General features: G+C 41.7%; 1 protein-coding gene across 4 annotated transcripts in view; it reads right to left on the bottom strand.

Annotated features, from left to right (window-relative positions):
- KLC1 (kinesin light chain 1) overlaps window positions 1-17258 on the bottom strand; it is a 71241-nt gene that overhangs the window by 38265 nt on the left and 15718 nt on the right. For 3 of the 4 annotated variants that reach the window (XM_082318475.1, XM_082318476.1, XM_082318473.1), the window contains exon 1: window positions 12012-12111. The exons of the other annotated variant lie outside the window; for it this stretch is intronic. The gene's annotated coding sequence lies outside the window, so the exon portion shown is untranslated. Of the gene's footprint in view, window positions 1-12011; window positions 12112-17258 lie in introns of those variants that run through there. 4 annotated transcript variants of the gene reach the window in all.

Below are 17258 nucleotides of genomic sequence, written 5' to 3' on the forward strand. Positions count from 1 at the left end.
AATTTCTCTTTCTCTGTGAGGCTATTTCTGCTATCACAAGTCATATTCCCATACATAAGGAAATTTATAATCTTTCTCTTTTTGTTTGACTTGCCCTCCTTTCAGCTAAAATGATCCCTTACACTCGGGAATTTTATTCCAATACATTCATCTCTAACCCCACAAAAGAGAAAGAGTAGCTTTTTCCTCTTGACATATTCAGGACTGTAGCTGAACTGCCAATGCTATCCATCACTCTTTTCATCATACTATATTTGAATCCATGTATGAGCCTCTACAGAATAGAAAATCTTGAACTGCAGCTGCAAACAGTGTCCTGTTGGAGGTCAGACTTAAGGTACGCTCGCTGACCCAGTTCTAGAAACAGAATCCTGCTGCACTTCTGTACTGCCTCGGGTTTCCAAAGAAATGATCTCAGAATGAGTCTTCACAATTTAGCACACAGGTACACAAGCTACCTCAAAAATAACTCAGTGAGAACAATTAGCAGCACATGCTGGAGGCTGTAAATCACTGACCAGAAGCAGATAAGAAGATGGAGTTGCACGGGACTAGCAACCAACATTAAGCTAAGAGAGGTCCTTTAGAACACATCTCATGTTTGAAAAAAGAATTAACCCCTTGGAGACACTTTTTCTGTCAACTTTCAGCTAGTAAGCATCTGAATTTAAAAAAAACTCACTGTGCTGCTTCTGCCAGCCTTCAACTCAGAGCTAACCCTGAATGCAGAAGTCTGCCCTACCACTTGGTTTAAAATGAAGGTATGCAAGGTAGATACTATAAAAAGGACATTTGTAGTCCTTTAATGTCAAGGGCACATATCCTAATAAAAGCTCAGAATCATGTTCGTAATTTGACCTACAACCTAAACACCACAAGACATCTGTGGTGGTAAGCAAACTGGACAAACACTCATACTTCATAAAGGTTTAGCATTTATAAAGGTAAACCCACGAATTTCTGAAGAAATGCACAATAAGCATAGGACAGCTTGACTAAAAAGTGTCAAACACCAAAAAACTTGAATACTGGCAGAGATTTCCACCAGAATAACATGGCTGCTGCTTTTCTATTAAGACTGCCAGGTGCAGCCTACTCTCCACACCGCATCAGTGGGAAGAGGCTGCACGGCCGTATGTCCTACCCCTGCACCGTAACAGCATCCACCTCTGGAAAACGCTGCGTCAGGCTCTCGGAAACCCCAACGGCTATCAATAAGCCCATCCACTGCATTAAACTATGTTTCAGTGAAGAGGACTATGTACCTGTTTAGCTGAAGAACACAGCCACTGTACATTCACCTTGATAAATCTTGGAATCACAGCCTGCTATTAAGAAAAAAAAAAAAAATCCTATCTTTCAAGGGAAATCTTTGGATTCTTTGGAAGATTAAAAAGTTATTAAGGAGAAAAGCAGGCTAACAAATTATATTTGCTAATAAAAGGTATGATAGCAAAAGCAGCTCCTATAAAACCTGTAGCAAGGGTGACACTGACAATTCTCTTTGAGGAAGCACAAGCTATGAAGATTTGCACTGCTGTGGAGTCCTTTTATTTAGATTTCTATAGCACACTACATCAACACTAACGAAGCATATACTGTTTCTTAGTAATCATATGTGCATTCTTCTAAGTAACAATCTTAATGCCATTTTGAAATAAATACTTTTGCACATTTCAAGGATAACTGCCAAAAAAAACCCAGAGTAATTTCAGCCTTCCTTCTTTTGCAGCAAGTAAACTACTTTCATTAAAATGATGACTTCCTGCTGCAACAGTCAATTCAGTAACAAAATCCTTCTACAGTATAGAAGTATTCAGTGGCATAGAAGCATCCTGTAACTACAAAGATTATTCTTCCTCTTAAAGAAAAGATTATTATGGCATCAATCCCTTGATGCTACTTCACTGAGTAAACACTAGCTACTAGCTAGCGTTCCAATTACCATGATACAGTGAAATCTGTATCCTTTTAACTGCAGACAATCCAGATGACCTGCCAATCTATCTACTTCCAAAATCTCTTTTAGATTCAACCATATCTGGAATTCTGTAATGCTGCAGACTGTGGCCAAATCCCACCCTGCTCCTCCTGCTCACATACTGCAGCAGACAGAGACCCTCAGATGATATGGCTACCCCGCTACTATGCCTACACCCATTACTTGTGTAAAAGGAATCAAGGGAAAGCATCCTCTTTCCAGCATATCTCACCCACTTCATCTTACCTTTCTGAAGTAGTAAAAATAGATAGCAATTAAAACACAGAATAGTGACATATCCTAAAATCACAGTGGATTATTCTTCCTCTGAAAAGTGGCATCTGTTTGGATCCTACAGTCAGTCTGCATGTATCATAAGCATGTAAGAGAAAAATTTATTCTCTGTTTACATTCCCAAGTCCTTCTAACATCTCAGGTTTCAAATGAAACTGGATGGAAATAAGATCCTTCTATGCATTTCTTATCACATCAGAGATTACTCTTTCTCAAAGCTGAAGCAAGTGCAAGAAAAATCTCACAGGCGTGTGTCTAAAACAGTTTAGTAGACCCAGTCAGGAATCTAGAGGAACTACACCAAAAGCCATACTTTCAAGAAGGTACATGCTTATTAACTCTGTTAATCAAGGTTACTATCATCTGTTACAGGTTGGTGGTACACACCTTCCTTACTTTCAATCTGAAACAACAATATCCTCAGACCTGGGGCAAGATCAAAACCCCATTCTCTTCCAGAATAATAAAACTGAACACAAACCTCTTCCACCGTTTGGTAGTCTTGGGCAAAGAGCTCTAATGTCAACTGGTTAATTTTAGTCATGTCCGCGCAATTTGTGAAGACAGAATGCAAATCACAAAGCCTCCTACCCCTTGGAGCAAGGGAGTTGTCTCTTTTTGCACTACTGCTGTGTCAACAGCAAACAGCGTCTGTTGATCTTCTTCAAAGCTGGCACTTCCTTAGTTTCTTGTGAGCACTAATACACACCTCCGAGCAGCCACCAAAGGACCTCAAGAAAGCAGAGCATTTTGCCTGTTCACTAGAACGCTGACACAACATACCGGTCTGGGCCATACAGGATTTGCCTTGTGCTTATGACCACAGAGCCTACCTCACCGGATCATTTTAACAAAATCCTCACGACTTTATTAAGAGTAGTACATAAAGACAGAATAAACATACTGAAATGCATCAGAAGGCAGAAGTTGAATCATTTTAAAGGTCGTTATATTTACCCTTAGCTATTAAAAATGCTTGTCACAAGAATCAAAGAGACATCAGGAAAAAAATCAAGGCTAATTCTTAAAAAAAATTGTATTGTAGTTAAGTATTTTGTAGCTATAAAGACATGCTTCAGAAATTACCTACTTTAAGTGGATTGAAAGGGAATTTTGACTGTATTTTTAAAGAAACACCGTCAAGACAGCTTGAGTTACAAATCCATCATCATTATCAAATTCCACAGTTTTTACCCTCAATATTCCAAGAATCTACATTTACTTCTGTCTGGAAATGGCACTTGGCTCTTCATGGATTTGCCAACTTGTGCAACCACGTCTTCAGTGAATCTTGAGTCTTGATAAGACATTTTTAACAGACTGATTCTAGCCAGTGAGAGTGCCTCTGAGACTGGAATGGAGAGGTAAAGTAACATCAAAGTGTTTTCAAAGTTACTTGTCTTGCAATTTTAAGCTGTCAATAGCGTAGACAAAACATTTTTTGAGTTTGACTCTCTTTCATTTTGCCCTGTTATTTTTGGACAAGAACTGCTTTATTGACTAATCAAAGTAAGCATCCATTTGTTATCTATTTATCTTAACTCTAAATAGCACTTCGGTAAAAGCACAGGAATGTTCCCATCAAATCAGACTTCCATAATACACTAAAAACCCCATCAGCTTCCACTTACTAACATCAGACCTATAATCTCAACCAAATCTATTTTTTATGGCATACCTATAACCATTAAAAAAACACATGCAGGAAGGGCAGAGAAGGCCACATCTTGCCTCATATTATTGGATCTATGCGGGAAGCTCTGCTGACAATTTACTGTGAATACAGATTTATGTTGCTCTTACATGCTTGAGGACATTGAAGAGAAGGGTTATTTGAACCAAAATAGAAAACCAGCAAGTTCTTCTGCAGACGTAAAAGGAACACCCACTAACGCTGCTTCAGCACACACTAGCCTTTAGGTTTAACAAATCCTTAAATCTGGTTTTGAAGCTATCTCATAGTTTACATTAAGATGCACAAACTGTGCAGTCTCCCTTCAACCTTTAGCGAAAATAGCCTCCCCCTTTTTATCCTTCCATTAAAAAAAAATAAAATACAAAACCACCAACCTAATTCTTCCAAAATGACTACAGAGAGAGTTGCACAATTAAGTTGTTCAGGCATTGTCCTTAATATTGAGAAGGAATTAATTCTACCCCATTAAATATTACATCAAAATTGATACTTTCGATGGCAATCACCAACTAGCAGACTAATACTTTTTTACACCTTATAAATTTAATTTCATAGAAAGCATAACAAATGATGCAATCATCTAGAAAAACAACCTCGTATCATTCGCTGTTGCTTACCTACTACAGCAGAGAGCTGATTTTGCTTTAAGGTTGGAAATAATTTCCTTGTTAAGCACTCCATAATCTGCAGGGCTTACTCAGATGGTCTGAACTCTACTGGGCCAGGAGGTACAGAGCAATACAGCAGCCCCTAACCCAGCATTTGACAAAGGCACCCTAACATCGTGTGCACTCACGCCTGAGGATCAAACCATAGTTTTAGCCCCCTCTGCAGTGATCTTTCACATTCATGATTTATCTTAGCACTGGGTGCTCCTTTGGGACTCCTGAAATACTGGCTGCAGTAACACCACTACTGTGACAGTTCCCACCATCCTGCTGCAGTACTCTGCTCTTCTGGTGGACTGACACAGAACCAGAGCACACATTAACAGGAAAATAGACACAAAAGCAGTAAAGAGTTACACTTTTAATATTAATTTTTTAAACCATCTCACTTGGATAAATCTGTTTTGAAAGCATCCCCCTACTGAGGATGGAGAACAGTCACTTCCTAAAACAACTGTGCCATTAAAAGCAACGTATCATGCACTTGCAAGTATTGCTCCATGTGCAGTCAGACTACAAGCCAAGAGAAGAAAAGGAAAAGAGAAAAAAAAAAGGGGGGGGGGGGAAGAGTCAGCAAGCACATTTCCAGGCCATTTGTTAACTCAACAACTGGGTGGGGATCAAGATTCAATGGCCACACAAAGTACAGACACTGTAATTCAAACTCCACTGACTACTGCTTTCAAAAATATGCTGTGCATCTTTGCTCTCTACCTGCATTCTGTGCAAACTCCAAACTTGGAAATTTTTTCTAAGTTAAATGATGTATTCTAACAGCAATACTTTAAGTGTCCTGTAAAATCAACATGCAGCATATAATTTTAACTTAAAAGTACTGTGAGAGAAATTGATACTAACTGAATAAGAAAAACGTAAAAGCAGAGTAATTGGATCATTAATCTGCCTTTATCTCTTTCCTGAACAATAGAAAGGAGATGTAATTAAGTAACAGCAAATTACTGGGACACTGAGTCAAAGTCACCCTGTAGCACCTCTTGCCTTTTCAAAAGATATAGGATGGATAACAAATCTTTGAAAAATGAGGACATCTGGCTGACATCTATCAGTACCATAACAAAACATCACCTGTCATCTCTGCACAATTTGTTAAGCACCCAGGAACGCCCACCAAGCACCAGTATTCTGCGTTCCAGAACGCTCCCAGACCAGAACCGTACGGAGCGGTTTGATCACATCCTCTCTGTTAAATGTAATTCTGCCTTACGGTAGGCAGAGTGATCAGGTTCACACACAAAACCTTCCCAATATATACCACTCCCCCAAATTAACATGTCTTCCTGAGGATTCATTCATTCTTACCTCTAGTAAGAGCTCTAGATCACTATCATGTGTGCTGGCATAATGCCAAACATCACCACGACTCCTGCACCCCTCTGTATTTCAATACAGTAATATTCATTATACTGAAGGCAACAGGGCTACATCCAGAGAAATGGTAAATATAAACAACAGTGCATTCTTATATCTTCCACACATTATTGCCTTCTATGTACAGAGGAATTTAGAGACAGAAATGGCCATCGAATCATCTGGTCTGGCTCCCTGCAAACACAAGACCGTGAGCATTCACTCACTACAGCTTTGGTTAGAGGTAATAACCTGGTAATGCTCCTCATGCAGCCATGGATTTCGTCCACATCCTCCATCATGCCAGCACAAGCACTCCTGCCCATAATAAATCAAACCAAAGATATACGCCTTTTACTGGATTATTTTTCAGTCAGAGGTGAGGGGACAGAAAAGGGAAAGGTCCAGGACACAAACGCAGCCAAAATATACCTATTTCCCCATGCTGCCATGCAGCAAGTGGTGTTAACAGAATGAGGACATGGAACATGCGGCAGGCATGGAACTACATAAACCAGCACTGAGACTGAAGAAAAGTTCAACTATATCCTTAGACATTGATTATATATTACTGTACTGTCAGCAGACACATTTTAGGAGGTTGCTGTCCTCCTATCTCAAACCTGTAAGCTCCCCTGTATCCTCACAGATTACCATCCCACTAATTGCATTAATCTGACTACACACAGCCACCCTCTACTCTGAGGCGGGGGGGGGGGGAGGAGTCCCACTTTTTTAACCAACTCTTCTCCCTCTAAACACACACTAAATATGATTGGGGGGGGCAGGGAGGAAGATCCAGTTTAAGCACATGAACAAATGAAACGTTAAAGGTGAGGGTACAGCAAAATCCACCCGTGGCAAAGACAAGAGGGATGAGGGAGTAACAGCAGCCTCTCAGAAGTGGCAGCTGCTCAAACTGGAAGAGACAGATACAACTGTGACTTTCCTACACTATTCAGCCTGACATTGTTTGATAAAGGAACATCCATAAAAGCACTTAAATCTTAAACACAATATTCTGTTCAGGGAAAAAAAAAAAAAAAAGAAAAAAAGCAAAGCAGAACCACCCCCAAGACAGAACTCCTCTCCTCCTCTGCTCGTCTGTAAATCTGGATGACATGCTTTGCAAATCACTCAACTGCTGTCAGCTGGAAGGAGCAAACTCAAGATATATTGCAGGAATGCAGCTACTGCAATCCTTTAAAAAGTTTAAAACCACCATCCTCTACACTGTGGAATGGCGCACACACACACAAATAATAGCACGTTGCAAGTAACCTTAATTTTTGTTAATTTTGAACTACTTGTGCTGTCTCCAGATAAAGCACAATATTAGAACACTATAAAATATTAGTAGTAATATGCTGCCAAAAGGGATAGCAGCACAGGATTTAAGAAACAGTTTACGAATGTAACACCAGTGTTTGTATGTAGTGCAAATTACTAAGAATTAAGACATACAGTCACCTGATAATTCCGAAAAGTGTAAGTATTGTCCTTGAAAAAGACTTATTTTTAGATACAACTTCTTAAGTAGTACCCAAAAGTTCAGCTTTGTGTCAGACGTTTCTTGACCTTCTGAATGTTAATTAGTGCAAGGTTAACTTTTTAAAATGTTTTGCTGGGGTACATCACATAGTAAGTAGAGTATAATTAGCCACGACACCAACCCTACCAATATGTGAGGAAGCCAGTACCACTGACTAGACTGGTTACATCCTTTGCTCTATTCACTTTAAAATTTAATAAAATCACCTATAGATCTGACATAATCCCAGAAACACAATCTTAATACGATGAATGGGGTTTATGGCAGATATGCACAAAAGAACCAAAATAGGAAACTGCTCACTTTTAAGTCTACCCGCAAAAGATATTTTACTGCTTTTACCTGTAAGCAAGACTTGATATTGAGAAACCATGTAAAAATCGGTACGTTTACGTAGACAACAGAAGGAAAGCGTATTTGGAATAAAAGATGACATGATCCCATGCTTCCTAATTCTGAGCAAGAAAGATAACCAATAATAATTATTTAACAAAATAAATTCAATTTAATTCTACATGCATGTCAAAACACACCTTCCAGAGTAATGATTGTTTCTGATTGCACTAGAAAGAGTTAAATAGCAGGGTCCATGGGAGATAAACTGGATTCAAAAAAGCAGAGTCATCAAATCAACACACAGATACTATTACTTGCATCTGTTTTCTTAGCTGACTGAATCTGAAGAAACTGTCAACTATGAGAGATTAATTTTCTTTATACATTATAAGAAATTAGCATATCTAGTGTTAACTGTGCTTTAGTGTTCGTCCTCTGAGAACAACTCCTTTGTTCACATTCCCAAATATATCATGGGTACTGGAAGCATACATCCGCAGTCATCATGCTTGCCTATTCACTATGGCCTGTCATTATTAAATATATTAATTGTCTAGCACCACCACCACTGCCCCCCCCCCCCCCCCCCAAAAAAAGGAAAGCGTCATCTTATGCCTGGTGCCTGCAAAGTACGTCACACAAAACCCTATGGAAGTAATTCCTCCATCACTGAAAGCATGTGTAATTCTGGCTCTGACCCCCTAACCAAGTGCCCAATTTAAATCCCGTAAAATGAAGGCAACAAAAGCATCTCAGCAAATCTAAGCCAGCATAAGTGCACCTTTTTTTGGTCAGGCATTTATTGATTAAGTAATTTTTCAAAGGAACCATGCTTATTTCTACAGCCTGCTTTCAGAGAGGAAAATGTTTCACTAAAGAAATTACTGGGAAAACCTTAATACCTCAAAAATACCTGAAGCTGACCATGCTCAGGATATAACTATTATAATCGGTTCTATTTTGAAGTCAAAGAAGGTTGTTTTTAGAATGAACAATCTGTCTTTGAGTGGTACTTGGTTACCACAAAGTATCTATTACACGTGTCATGCTTTTGTTTTACGGAAAATGAGAGTTAACATTGAAAAGAAACGTTTTCTTAAACGTTGGTCAAGGTAAATACGATGTTCGTATAAAACATAAAAAATACATTGGAAACACAAAGTATTATGCAGGCTGAATTAAGAGAAAAGCCTGTGACTAGCCACTTTATTGCAATGATGATGGAATCGGTCCATTTTTATGGTAGTTGTGTCATACTGAACAACACCCTGGAGGCAGACAGACTACAAGAGATGTTTATTTAAGTACAGCTAGCACGCTTGTCCCCATCACTGTCTGCTATTGTGCTCTTCAACATTAAATACAGAAGTATATTTTGCTTATTTATGAATTTACCCAAATCTCCTTAGTTTCCACTCCTCTTATAAAAAACACTATTTTAACAAGTACTTGTACACTGAATTAAGTTCTAAAATAATCACGAGCTATGCATTGGAAGAGATGCTATTAATCCTAGAATAAATCCAACTGCATGTCTGCCAGAGAAGCCAAACAGAGGAAGAGATGAAAGAGTAACTGCACAAGCCCACGTGTCTCAAGAGAAACAGAAGCTGTATTAAATGGACTCAGAACTGAATACGAGGCTACAATATTTCCCCAAACTCCCAATTAAATAAGAGACATGTAGGTATGTATGCGTACACAGACAGATACACATATAAACACACATATATAGATATACTGCGTAAGAGTAGCACACAAGTGAGGGTTTTCTGACATTATCGTGGTAAAGTTCTTCATAAACAGAGGAAGCAGCAAATTGCTCTTTTATGCCTTAGGTGCCTGTCCAGTATTATTTTGATTCTTGTATGTCAAAAACATTCAGAATATCATATTCTGGACTCCTGCAAACTTAATTCACAATTTTACATGCAATTCCTCTTTTGTCAAACACAGACCATTTTAAAAATCAGTTTCCGTTAATAAGACGCTGTTAGCATATCACCATAATTTGACAAACAGTAAATGAGGCTATTTCACAAGACATTTGGGGGGGGTAACTTTATTCTCTTTTTTAATTACATATGATAGTGTGTTTTCTTTGATTAGAAAGTGAAGGTAACCTAAGCTCAAACTGCAGTTAGAATTTCTCATTACTGGAATTGTCCAGTTCCATCATCATCCTTTGGAAACAGAAAGGCTGCCAAACTTTTAACTGCAACATGATGCAGAAGTGATACTGCATCATTGTGAGAATTTCAGGAACTGACGACTTAAATTCCTTGCATTTACCCACATGGTTCTGCATTATATAAAATGCATATCTAAATGGAACTGCTAGAGTTCTCCAGATCTGTTGTAATTTCATGAAAAGGTTCTCTTAAACCATGTGTTCACAAAAATAATAGTGCAAGTGACTTACAAAATACAAGGCCTTCTGCTCAGGATCACCAGATGGATCAGCTTTCTCTCTGCTGCCAGTAAATGCTGAATGTGTTACTTTCAATTGTATCTATAATCCTAGGGTTATAATATCCTCTATCATGTTTCGCTGAAGCTTTGGAATTCATAATCAATTAAAATAAAGCTATTTTCCAAAATAGCATGAAATCAATTGTGCATTGAAAAAGGTGTTGGTTTTAGTTTTGTTGGGGTTTTTTGTTTGGGGTTTTTGGGTTTTTTGTTTTTGTTTTTTTTTAATTAAAATGCTAAGCTGCCTAAATCTCGAAGGTTCCTTTTTAGCTTCCAGTGCACACCCTTTGGACATAAGTTTCCTATTTAAGTGAACTGCAAATACAAAAGTGGAAGTGAAAGAGACAATTACTTCCCAGAGTAATTGTTACTAAACCTCCTGCCAATTGCAAGAACACTAAAATTACATTCTGACAGTCTTCATTTTATGTATTTTTATGTATAACTGTGAAAGTATTTTATATCACGGATGGCATTTGCTCACCATTTTGCTGTTCAAAGCAAACTATAAAAACAAACTTTCACTTTTTTGTAGCTGTTTTTATTTTCCGATTCTGTATTCTGATTCCATGTACAGTACTTGAGTATTGCTGCTACATTTTAGTCATAGACACTAATGGAAATCATTAGCAGAAAGGAAAAAAAAAAAAAAAAAGAGAGTAAGAGCACCATCATTGATTTAGTAGCCCTCAAAAAGCCAGGCGGTAGCATTACACTAGGTGATGCTGCTTTGGTCATTAAAATATGCTTCAATACGCTTAGAAAACAGAATTCAATAAGGAGTCAAGAAGTTCCTTCTTGTGATTACAGACAACTGCTATGCAGATCTACAAATCAGGCACCTTGTCACCTAAGAATACTAGAAACACGAAGCCAGAACGAGTAAGGTTTTAAAGTGCCTTTCTAACCAATCTCTGCCCTAAAGATGCAGTTATCAATTAAGCCAGCTGTGTATTCATGGGATTTTGCTAGAATAACGTGTTCCTAATCAACGCTTTTCTTATTTTCTAAGTGCAGCGATCTGGCCAAGACCCAAGCGCAGGAATCGCCTCCGACCACAGCACGGTAGGTGACCTACAATGCACGAATCCGGTCGCTATTTCCCAAACCCGAGGAAGGGCTGTCCCCACCTCTTCTTTCACCGTTTCCGAACGAGCGACAAACGCACCACCGAGGCGGAGCACGCCAAGCGCCGGACGCCCGCGGAGCGGAGCGGATCGGGCCCCCGCAGCCCCCTCGCCCCCGGCTCTGCCCGGGGACCCTCCCTGGGCGGCGCCCGGCCCCAGCCGCAGCCCCGGAGGGAGCCGGGGCGGGGGAAGGGGACAAAGCCGAGCCCATCCCCGCCGGGGGGGGTCCCCGCTTCCCGCAGCCCAGCGGTGGCGCAGCTGACAGCGCTCGTCACGAAACACCGAAAAACCACCTCACCCCCGCCCCAAAAAACAACCCACCCCGGCCCTGCGCCCAGCGAAGGGGCTGTCAGCGGCGCCGCGAGGGACCAGCCGCCCCGCGCAGCCTTTTGTTGTTTGCGTAACGGCAGATAAAAAGGCAAATTAAAAAATTAAACACCCCCCCCTCCCCCCGGCTGCCACCCCCGCCGCCGCCCGGCAGGGCCGCCCCCGGCCGCGGGCAGCGCCCCTCGCTCACCGCTCGGTGCTGCAGGCTCGGGCGATGTGCGCAGCGCTGGCAGAGGCGGCGGGGGCCGCGCAGCCCGGGGCGGGGGGGCGGGGAGGAGGCGACCGGAGGAGGATGTCAGCGATGGGCGGGCGGAAGGGAGGAAGGAAAAGGGGGTTTCGGGGGGCGGCGGGGGAGAGAGGGGAGGAAGGAAGCGGGTCGGCACCACGGCGCTCTTAGCGTCGTCCCCCCCGAGCCGCTGACAGGCCCGGCCCCGGAGGAGCGGGCGCTGACGGCTGCAGGCAGCCACCGCCGCCGCCCCGGCTGCCGCTGCCGCCGCCCCTGCGCCCGCCCCGCGCTCCCCTCCCGCCCGCCGCCCCGCCCAACATGGCGGCTCCCCATCTTCTCCCACAAGCCGCCGCGCGCCCTTCTTTCCCACCGCCCCCCCGCATGACGTCATCGCTCCCCCGGGGAGGGGAGAGGAGGGGAGGGGGAGCGGGAGCGCCGCGGCCTGCGCTCAGCGCCGCGCCCGCCCGCCGCCGCCCCGGCGGGGAGGGGAGGAGGGGGGGGCGGAGGGCGGCTGGTGAGGGCCTGCAGGGGTTGGGGTGCGAGGCCCCGCACCGACATCGCCGAGGCTGCCCGGGGAGACGGGCGGGGGCCGTGCTAAGGCCTCGTCTGCCCGAAGCGTGGTCAGCGAAACCCGGCATCTCCTCGGGGCACCCGGCGGCGGTTTTGCTCCGGGGCGGGCCGGCTCCGGCCGCGGGTGCCTCTCGTCGTGGGGGTTGTGTGGCCTGGAAGGAGGTGTAGGCTTTGCTTCTGTGAAGCAGCCGACGGCGCGACTGGCGCCGCTGGTGCTCCCGTCTCCGTCGAACGCCTCGGGGACGGGCGCGCGCGAAGGGCTCTGCGGCGCGCGGCCATCTCGCGGTGCCGGTTACACGGGGAAACTGAGGCTGGAGTGCGGATTCTGTGGTGAAAGCTGGGACCCCCCTTTGGGCTAGTTATGTGCTGTTAATATATTTCAGTGCCCTTGTCTTTGTTTCACACGGAACACGGTGAAAGATCCCTACTCTTCTGCAGGTTTACACATAAAAGGTAAGGCTGCCGTGAGAACTCGGTGGCGCTTGTCACAAGAACTATTTCTTTGCAGCTTCCAATTTCATTCCCGCTCTTGCTAGAGAAGAAGGAACGGTCACAGTATTTTCTTCACGTTGCTTTATGTTCCAGTAGGTGGGAATTAAGCCCAGAAATGAAAGATGGAAGGAATTGAGGTCTGAGATGAAAAAAAGAGTTAACTATAGCAAAGCAGTAAAACGTACATTGGAAATCATCAGGGAACGGTGACAGCCTAACTTTATGAAAGAATTATTAACATCTGGGCAGAATATTATGGTGCATTATCCTCTGAGCTCCACATAATATGGAATAGAATAGTTCAGTTGGAAGAGACCTACAAAAACCATCGAGCCTGACTGCCTGTGTAACTCCTGCAGTACATACAGGGTATGAATCATCAGCTGATGGAAACATACGGAGGTATAGTGGCAAATCAAAAGGTGCAGCCTCACCTGAATGCTAATATCTAAAATACACAAGGAAAGCAGAGCTTACATCTGTTTGCCCTCACATACAACATTGAGCAAGTCTACAAAATGGCAGACATGAGAACAAGAGTCAGGTGAGAACGCCAGAGTCCTAAGAAGAAGCAGGAAGACGGAAGAGGAATCAAAGCTAATGCTGTTGTCAAAGAGGCAGAAGAACAGGAAGAGTCACAGAAGGCCACAAGAAACAAAACAAAGTTAGGGGAACATGGATTGTCTGCAGACTGCAAATACGGAATCACTGTTGGATTTGAAAAGCTGAGGAAACTGAAGTGTACTTTCTAGATACCACTCACTGATTGGTATCTTACACAGGTCAAGCTGTCCAACAAAAAAACAACTGTGATACTAGTATTTCAGAGCTTCTTGTGTTCTTCATCTCCATTTAAAACATTTCTCTGGCAATTTTGCGTTAATGGTTTATCATCGTATTGTAGTTTTGATAGGCAATACAGGCTAATGATGTATAATAATGTTAAATACGTGTTTGTATAGTAATATGAAAGGGAAAAAAAAGATTGAAGGGCATTCCTTTATGCAAACTACATTTTAAAAGTAAGAGTCATGCCAATTGGTCCGCAGGTTCAGAGAATTTTCATGAATATGCAAGAGATTTAATTAAAAATAGAACATGCCCTAATTACATAATTATGCAAGAGAACCGATTCAAAGGAACCACTCCTGTCTTTTGAATAAACAATATTCATTGCTTTCTTCCTATCACACATTTGCTTTAAAAGATTTCCTGCAATTAGCTGCTTACTCGAGGGATCTGAGCATCTCGGAACAAAGCAAGTACTCCAGCTATGACCCTGATTCATAATACGCTGGCTAATCAAGTATATGCATGCTGGCAATTTCCCACATAAGCAGCACACACTATAAGCTCCCTCCTGCAGGAAGGTTGATTAGTTCAATGGAACTAAAGTGCAGTATTACTCCTCTCTGTTTATGGCACACAGCATAAGATGGACACAGAAGAGACTCGGTGAGCGTGCTTTTTCCTCAAGCTTCTGTCTCACATGAAATACTGTAAGAGTTCCTCTCCACTTGGATCTTGTTTTTCCTGTCCTGTCTACACAAGAATTATCCAAGTTCATCTAGTAGTAGAAACTATTTACTGCCCACATTTCCATCCTCTCTTAGGGAACTAGTTATGCTATATGCCCTGCTTTTAGGATGAAGTGATCTAGACATGCTGTCTCTAGAATATTCTTTGTCTGCCACCAACAAGGTCACCATGGTTTTTTGCAGACATCTGAGTGGATATTAAAACAAAACCCAAAACCACATTATTTACAATGCTGGATTCTTTATTTCAATATATTTCAATATACCCATTTCCCTTCTCTCCCAGAAGAGAGAGGGAGGTTTGTAATTCACAGTGGGAGAGAAAAAAGCAGATAGTTCAACTAATGCAGCACAAAGCTCTTACGTTTCAAGGTGCAACAGTGTGAGAAATACACACAGCAAACTAAGATTCGGTTTAACTGACATCTACAAATAGAGCAAGCCTCTCTAAAGAAATTCAGGTTCACTTCATTGAAGAAGAGTGGGTCGTTTTATTTTACCATTGTTATTAAAAAAAATTATCCTCCTGGCTTAGAGGATCTTTCCTCCAAAAGAGACAGAAGTTTTTTAAATCTAATCCTACAGTCTATAAAATCTATGACTTCATTTTATAAATATGGGCTACAATAAAGCACTACATTGGAATAATTTCAACTGCTGCTAAAGTGCTGTTTAAAAGCATCCTGGCAATAATAAATGTTGAAAGGCCAGATTCGGCAGCCTGACTGGCTTTTCATCACAATCACTTGACAGTCGCACATGCTTTTAGTTTGTATTTCCTACAGGAACGTCCTTTATGGAAAAGAGGAAACATAAAAATCAGTGCTCGAGAGTCAAAAGTGTCAAGTACGCAGTCCCAGACACAATTTTAGCCTAACGCCTTTGTGCATATGTGCAATTACTGCATGCAGAGCTACCTTGTTATCGGGGAGTTCAGGCACTTTGGCGTAAAAGGACTGTATTTTGTTTGACATGACTCAGTCATAACCGAGATGCCTGAGCATACCATCGGGAACCCACTGTTGGGCATGGCATTAAAGTACTAAGTAAAATAAACACTGATCATGATCCCGCTTCCCAAGTCAGTAAGCTTTATTTACATGCAAGTGAATTCTCCTTTTTCAGAGTCACAAGGATTTCTAGAAAGCTGTAACAAATAAAAGCCAGTGTCCTTTCCCCTGCCGTTTTCTATCTGTGGAGAAATAACAAGGAAATAAAGCATGCAGTGTTAATTCAACTCTTAACAGGCCATTTCATTAGTTTATTTCTGTTACTTTTTTTAAACAGAGCAGGATCCTTGCTGTGGACATTAACATTTTGCTAACCAGAATTCTTTTCATCTCCCAGCTATTACAGAGCAGTGCTATTGTTAAAGCCCAAAAGATACAGAAGGGTTTTAAGCAGCCCATTCAATTAGCTTTAAACCAGTTCTATTATGAAAAACAGACTTAAAAACCTCAGGTAACCAGGTTAAAGTAACCACTTGAAAGCTAGAAACTAGTAGAGAATTTGCATGTCAATATTAATGTGAACGTAAAGAAAAATACTAGACAATTTCAGGAAAACAGCTATATTTATATATCCCAATTTCCGCTGGGATCTTCAAAGTAATAAGTGATCACGGAGCTAAGAATTGCACCCTTTGACAAACCATAATACTCTGTGCTATATGAATTTACAGACACTGTCAGTATTTTCCAAGATCCTACTTTTAAGCATCAAAATTCCAACAGGTTAAGGGTTTGCAGAGGAGAGCTTATGATGATCATTAGACTTGTACCTTTACTCCCTGCATTCAAGGAGTAGGTTCCCACCTCTACGAGGGAATGCTTGCACCAATATGTACTTACTCTGCTCAACCAGCAATTTCTGCTCCTTCTTTACTTCTGCCATACCTCTCATTTCATTGAAAGATGAAGCAACTTTCTTCCTTACTTCCTTCCATGTTGTCTACCAGCACCTTTCTGGCTTGGAGAGACTCTCTTCTCCATATTCACTCTGCATGACTTTTAGTGCTTGTACATGATGAAAGATAGCATTCTGTTTACACTCCTCCTTTCCTTCCTCTATACTTTCACTTTTCAGTGAGTTTATTCTCTCTTGGGGTTTCAGTTGCTCATTCAAGGTTATGAGGATTATTAATCACTGCATATGAGTCACAGGAAGCTACATTTATTTCTGTATTCACCTACCTCAGTCACTGAACCATTGCAGAATTGCATTAAATCCTTCAGAAGAAATAAAAAACCCCACTCTGTTGGTGGAATATCACAATTGTGGCCACTACTAGAGAGAACATTCAGTGTGTGATACAGTACTTCTCTTCACCCTCCCGTATCTTTACTTTCCAACTATGACTGTGCTCCCTTTCTTTACCATTCTCTTGGCATAAGGCCTAGTATCAATAGGAAAAAAGTTTATTCCACAAACACAACAAACAGACTCTTCCAAACACAAAATCTTTGACAGTCTGTGTTCAAACCCAGGAACACTGAGCTAAAAGCAGAAAACAAAAGGATCGCCTCTACTGATTTGTAAGTGCCTGCTGTATTACTACTTACATTATCCCCTTTGCTTTCTTTGAACACCAGCTGTTTGTTACCTACACGGT

This window comes from Platalea leucorodia, assembly GCF_965183815.1.
Source record: "Platalea leucorodia genome assembly, chromosome: 7".
Taxonomy (NCBI): domain Eukaryota; kingdom Metazoa; phylum Chordata; class Aves; order Pelecaniformes; family Threskiornithidae; genus Platalea; species Platalea leucorodia.